At 37.4% G+C, this 6,188-nt stretch overlaps 1 long non-coding RNA gene across 1 annotated transcript; it reads right to left on the reverse strand.

The window, feature by feature from the left end:
* Positions 1-2,065: 2,065 nt before the first annotated feature.
* LOC124209826 lies at positions 2,066-2,888 on the reverse strand. The gene is made up of 2 exons (XR_006881082.1): positions 2,533-2,888; positions 2,066-2,465 (listed from the first exon to the last, which is right to left on the reverse strand). It is a non-coding gene; the product is annotated as an uncharacterized LOC124209826 (long non-coding RNA).
* Between the last annotated feature and the right edge of the window lie 3,300 nt (positions 2,889-6,188).

Raw genomic sequence — 6,188 nt, forward strand, 5'->3', positions numbered from 1 at the left:
ATTTCTTGAGCAGAAAATTAAGTCATATTTTACTTGTGTGAGATCCTACACTATCTCGGACAAATATCAAACTAATTCAGTGACAATGAGCCTTCGTATGCTACAGAATTTTTTACATGTTGCATGCTTCACTAATTGAAACCTGAGAACCACAAACACTCACTAACTTTAAAACTTTGGTAAATTACGTATATAAAAAAAATTATGAAAATATAAATATGACTGGCATTAAATATCAGTTAAAATTTTAAAATTAAAACATTTGTTTTAACTAAGAATTATTTCAAAATTAGAAAACACAGTATACTATAGTATCAGAACATAGTAGCTAGTTGAATTAAAATGGAAGGTGTTACAGAAACAAAGTTAATGAATTTAACAAAAAACAACTAGTGATACGATATTTGGCGTATAAAAGGACTATTAACGTTGAAGTTAATGTTAGTTAAGTTGTAAGTAAGTTTAGTTAAGTTCAATTTTAATCTTATACCATTACTTTTTTAATTACATTAATCGTATTGACGTGTCTTTACAGAAATTCAAATCAGATTGTGCTAAATTTAAAGCAGAATTATTAGCAGAAAGGGTAAAAGCCGTTTGATTGCACTTATATATTTTGAGGATACTATATTTTGGTTTTTGTGAAGGAAAAAAAACAAAACCTTAATTGAGGAAATGCTAAACCCCAAACTCAGGCTAGGCGATCATGATCAATTTACAAATCAAGACTCAACGAGACCAGTAATACCAATAAATATTATTATACTAAACCTATATTTTGATAACATCTTTCTAAATATTTATAGGAAAGTTCAATGAGCTCAAGTACCGTTGAAAATGTTAATTTAAAAGTATTGGTGGCAAGTGATAGTTCTTTTTCAGATGAGGGAGTAATGGGAGATGACGGTGAAACAACATGGGTAATAAATGAGTAATAAAAATTACATAATACAGATTTTAAAATTCTTTTAAAAATATAGTCAAGTGAAACAATCAATAACCAATCCAAAGATAAAGACAGCGATGATGAAAGCAACATTGAAGAGGTAATAAATTGAATATAAATATCTAAATAAAAATAAGCATGCATAATCTTTTTATTTCCATAACAGTCATGTATGACATCATAATAGACTTTAACCAAAATTTAATACATGCACATGCACATGCATGTATTACATGTATGACTGATAATATGATTCAACGTAACAGATCATGAATCACAACTTTGCCGGAACTTTTCTTATCAGTCAATTAAAAAAAAATTGCTATGTTTTTAATGATTTCTATTTTTCTACTTCCCACCAGAAGTTTTCTTGTCATATTTTACATTTCTTATCAAAATCTCCTTAAGAAAGCTTTTGTTTTGTACTGAAAAGGCAAACATGTTGGTAACTAACTTGTTATTATTTTTCTTTGAGATCAGATGATTGTGTTCTTTTGAAAAGGTAAGATTTTTTGGGAGATGACTTTGGGAACTTAGTTGGTGAAAGCTTATGAAAAGCAATTGGATAAATGTCGGAGAGAAGGCGGATAAAATAACATATGGTTGCCGAAGGTCTTACTCTGGACGAAACGGTGACAGACATCGTTAATGATACCGTTGACCAAAAAATACACCAGTCGAAGCAATACTTTTTAGCTTTTAAACCGACCACATTTAGAGAATGTCCACCACACGGCACATATTTCGCTTTTTCATTTAACGCTTTGATGCGAGCTTGCAGACCGTTGTACTGGCCAGACATATCGGAAGCATTGTAATACGACATTCCATTACATAAATTTCATAGGTCTCTAAAAATTTAAAGACAATCGGCCAGATATTCGCCAGTGTGACGAGCAATCAGAAAAAATTAACAAATCTCCCAACTTGTCAATTATGTTTCATGGACATAACATTTTATATTTGAATTCTCTTTACATGTTGAAACAGTTTGAGATTGCACACTCAAATACATTTTGCATATTCATAAATTTTATGTTATTCAGAGATCAGTTATTCAAATTGCCCAACATACGTCTTCAAAGATACCAAGATCACGGTCGAAGGTTGGAATTTGCCTGGATGAAAGGAGAAATTTTTTTCCCTGGAAAAAGTCTCATCAGTGGTACAACCTAGTGCAATTTATTTATTTGTTAAAAAATTTGGATCAATAAGGAACTTATTGATTTCGAAACCTAAGAGAGTAAAAAAAAATTCACTGAAAAACTATTTTCTTGGAGTACAAGAGGCCAAAAGATGTGGCTAGTTTTTTTTATCGTTGTGAATTGAACGAAATGAATTAGTTTCAGGCTAGGATAAGGGGATTCATTGTTTTCCACGTCATTAAAGGGGATTCTCCAGATAATTTCTTTTTGAAGTTCTTCGAGTTCAACACGGTTCCAAAATTCTCGCTCATAAATGATATGTCACGTTCTTTTGTTGTTCAGGTGATCGCCAGATTGCTTCAAATCACCTGAACCTTGCATATAGAAATTTTATTGTATCAAAAATCCAGATTTTAATACTTTCAATTTGTGACATCACACCTCGCATGAAGTGTAGACGATACGGAAACGATGGCTGATGAGATGACTCTGGGAACGTAGTCGGTAAAAGCTAGGAGAAAGCCATCGGAGAAAATGTCGGAGAGAAGGCGGGTAAAAAAAACGTCAGATATTAGGAATACATTACCGTTGGCCAAGTTCTTAATGACGCTGATTCTCAAGTACGTTAAATCTATGATAAGTGTGTTGCTAAAAGTACTTGTTCTGTAAACATACTTAATTTCATTTTATAAACATACTTATTTTTTTGTAAGCATGTTACACTTCGAAGAAGCATGAAATTTTGCTTTTCAGTTTGTTTATAATTCTTACCAAAAAGCGTAACGTGTTAAGTAATCTTAAAGTGCTAAAATAGGACTAAAATAAGCATCCTACCGAGCTGCTGTGTAGCTTTTAACTGTCGGTCAACAGTATCAAAATAATGTTTTACCTGTCTGACAAGAAAAGACTTCAAATAAGGATAACTAGGAAATTATGTTGAATCGCGTCGGATTTATGCGGGGGGTTTTTTTTTGCAAGATTTTTGCGGGATTTTGAAGAAAATCGTGCAAGATAAAGTGCAGGATTTAAAAAAAAAACGGATTTTCGGGCTTTTTTAGGCAACCCTGCACGACTTTGCTATTTCAGAAGTGGCAGCACTGCTGGTTATGGAACAACGATCATCTCGTTCGTGGTTTGCGTATTGACGTCCATGTTGCCATGGACCACACGCTGAGTACTGTCGTCGTTGAGTACAGTGCACCAGGTCTCTCCATCACTGGAATAACGGACTTGAAACAAGCAAAATTTAGTTAAATTTTTCAGTCCAAATAATTATCCATGAGAGTCTGAAACAATACCAGCGTATGACTCGATCCAATTAACACAAACAATGTCGACTGATTCTCAGCAGGGCAAGGGGATTTTGGTTGTACCGTTGCTGCACAATGAACAAAAGTTTTAGTCTTGATTATTAATATGTAAAAATGTAACAACTTACTCGAAAAATCTCAGAAACAACCTTGAAGATTAATTTTTGTTAGAAAAAATTCTTCTGTGGTTAAAATCTGGGCCTTGGACTCAAGTTCTTGGATCAGGGAACCCAAAACAGACGCAGCAGACTGTTCATGTTGAGCATTGTATGGGTCAACATCACTCCTGAAAACAGAATCGTTTAATAGAACTGAAAACACCATTTAAATAATGAAAGCGAATTAGTATTTTGAGGCTTTCGTCTAGTACGAAATCGGCAATGGCCGATAGCTGTCATAAACAACTACTGGCCAGACGAAGCCTTTTCTGACGGGGAAAGATGGATTTGTCGTCGAATCAGATCGCTCCAAATTCAAAGTGTTCTATGGCCAAAGAACATTTTCAGAATTTCCTGAAAAAGACAAAGGAAGACAAAGAAGCACATTAGTTTTTGTTCTGGTCGCGAAAAAGAACGTCGTTTTTACCATGGCTTCCAAATTTCATTGCAATTTTGAATTAGAACTTGCAGATGATTTCATGGAAATTACAGATACACTGACCGCAGTAGTTGGAGATAATGTAAGTGCCCTTTACCTTTTGCTCTATTTATATATCAATGTTGTATGATGAATGTACATGTAGGACTATGGCAAACTTTCACACATACACATACACACTCTCACACACTCAATGATGAATATCCATGTTGGAATATTAACAAAATTTCATACACACTTTGTGTGTGTCACACACACAACCTTGTCCACACACACTTGTCTACACTTGTCCACTTGTCACTTGTCCACACACACTTGAAAAATTGAAATTGCGAACACAAATCACCAACCCAACGGCACTGCTGATTCAGATCGAAGAATATCAATGTTGGAATATTAGCCAACTTTCGCACACACTTTTTCGCTAAAATAAATAATCTCACAAAATCGGTCACAATTCACAGTCACAATTGGTCACACACATGATTTTATCACAACAAACACAGTTTGTTCACTAGTTTTCACACTTCGAGTCTTGATCTTTCTCTGATTTTTTTCGTCTGCATTTTGGACGTTGCCAGATTTACGTTGACAACCCATCGGGAGGATGGAGCGGAGGCATCGGAGTCCAAGGCGAGAGTTGCCAATACAATGCTGTTCGACAGCCCGATGTTTACGTCCAGGACCGTCATCTATTGCTCGACTCTGGTGAAACGAACATTAATCCAGGCAATCTAGCTTCAACGCAACAACCATCTCTCCAAAATGTCGACGCACAAGTAAGGAAAACCACATACCCACTTTATTGGTGTGTTTTTGTATACTCTGGAAGACGTCCAAGATAAGCAACATGACGGCCACGTTAGTCACGACGCCTAGAACGGCGATCAGATAGAGTAGGCTGGCTTCGATTGAACTGCTTGTCGGACAGTTGAAAGTCCTCCTTCAATTTTTCGTATCGCAGCTGCCACCAAATCGCAAATTAGAACCGATAATCATTTTCTTCTTTTTCTTCGGAAATTTCTGGTTTCACCCCCTGGTTTTTTTTGTTGTTTTGTTTTTTTCGAGCTCATAGTTGCAATCAATCAATCACGTTCACTCTATTTGTTGGGTGACCTTGTTTTTTTGTTTGGTGGGGTGGGAGGGTTATCTCTGCCACCACCGCTCGTTAGTTGCTTGTAATGTATGTAGAGTTTTTACACACTCTAATGGACAGAGACGCGTTAGGACTTGGGTTGGTGGTGGCGATCCGGCTGTAAAAGAACCAACACACATGCACACACCCACGCAAAGTTTCCAGCTCCAGCAGAATGGGAGAGAGAGAGAGATCGAGGGAGAGAAAAGGGGACGAGCGCCAATGGTCAAGTTTTGTCTAGTGGCTGGATGGATGGAGGGGGAACACTGTCGGATCGTTTCTGTTGATCCTGAATAGAACGTTTGTGGACGACTAACGCAGTACACGCAGACAGATAGAGCGAGGTGAGTTTTGAGCCAGAATCACGTTGGCTAGGAGTTGGTGCAGGCGCATGTGCTCATAGTGTTGGAGGATCTGCGACTCATCCATCCATCGCGATTCCGCGCGCGCGCTCCGATCATCCGCCTCTCTGGCTCTTTTTGCCTCTTCTTAAAAAGTTGCGGTACTTTGCGGCTGCGAGAAAAGGAGGGAACCCCGACAGTCGCTTCTCGATTTGACGTCTCTTGTGTGAAATTTTGTAATAAGCAGAAGGCGGAAGAGAGGAGGGAAATGCTTTTCTTTTTAGCCCCCAACTCATTGCTGTTAATGACATGTAAAGACATGTAAGTGCCGCCGCCGCTTCCGGAAGGAATCCCGTGAAGGAGGAAGGTGGGAGGATTTATGTCCGCTTTATTTGCGCTTTTTGCCTTTTCCCCATTCGGAGGAGTGGCCGTCTCTTTTCTGCCTCTGTTTCCGCTTTGCCATATGAAGTGCACAATAGCGTGATGTATTCGATTGCAATTTTGACATTAGACTAACTCAACCGCTAATCGATTTCGAATGTTCCTTCCTTCACTCCTCGTCTCCTCCATTCATCCTTGGATGGGGCAGCTGGATCCATCCGGCCCACAGGATTTGTTTTCCCTTTTTTTCCCCTGTTGCGTGATTTAAGACTAGACAAATTTTTATCAAAAATTCTATCTTCAATAAACCGAAAGACCAAAACTTTATTTTCT

Source organism: Daphnia pulex, chromosome 12 (assembly GCF_021134715.1).
Source record: "Daphnia pulex isolate KAP4 chromosome 12, ASM2113471v1".
Taxonomy (NCBI): Eukaryota; Metazoa; Arthropoda; class Branchiopoda; order Diplostraca; family Daphniidae; genus Daphnia; species Daphnia pulex.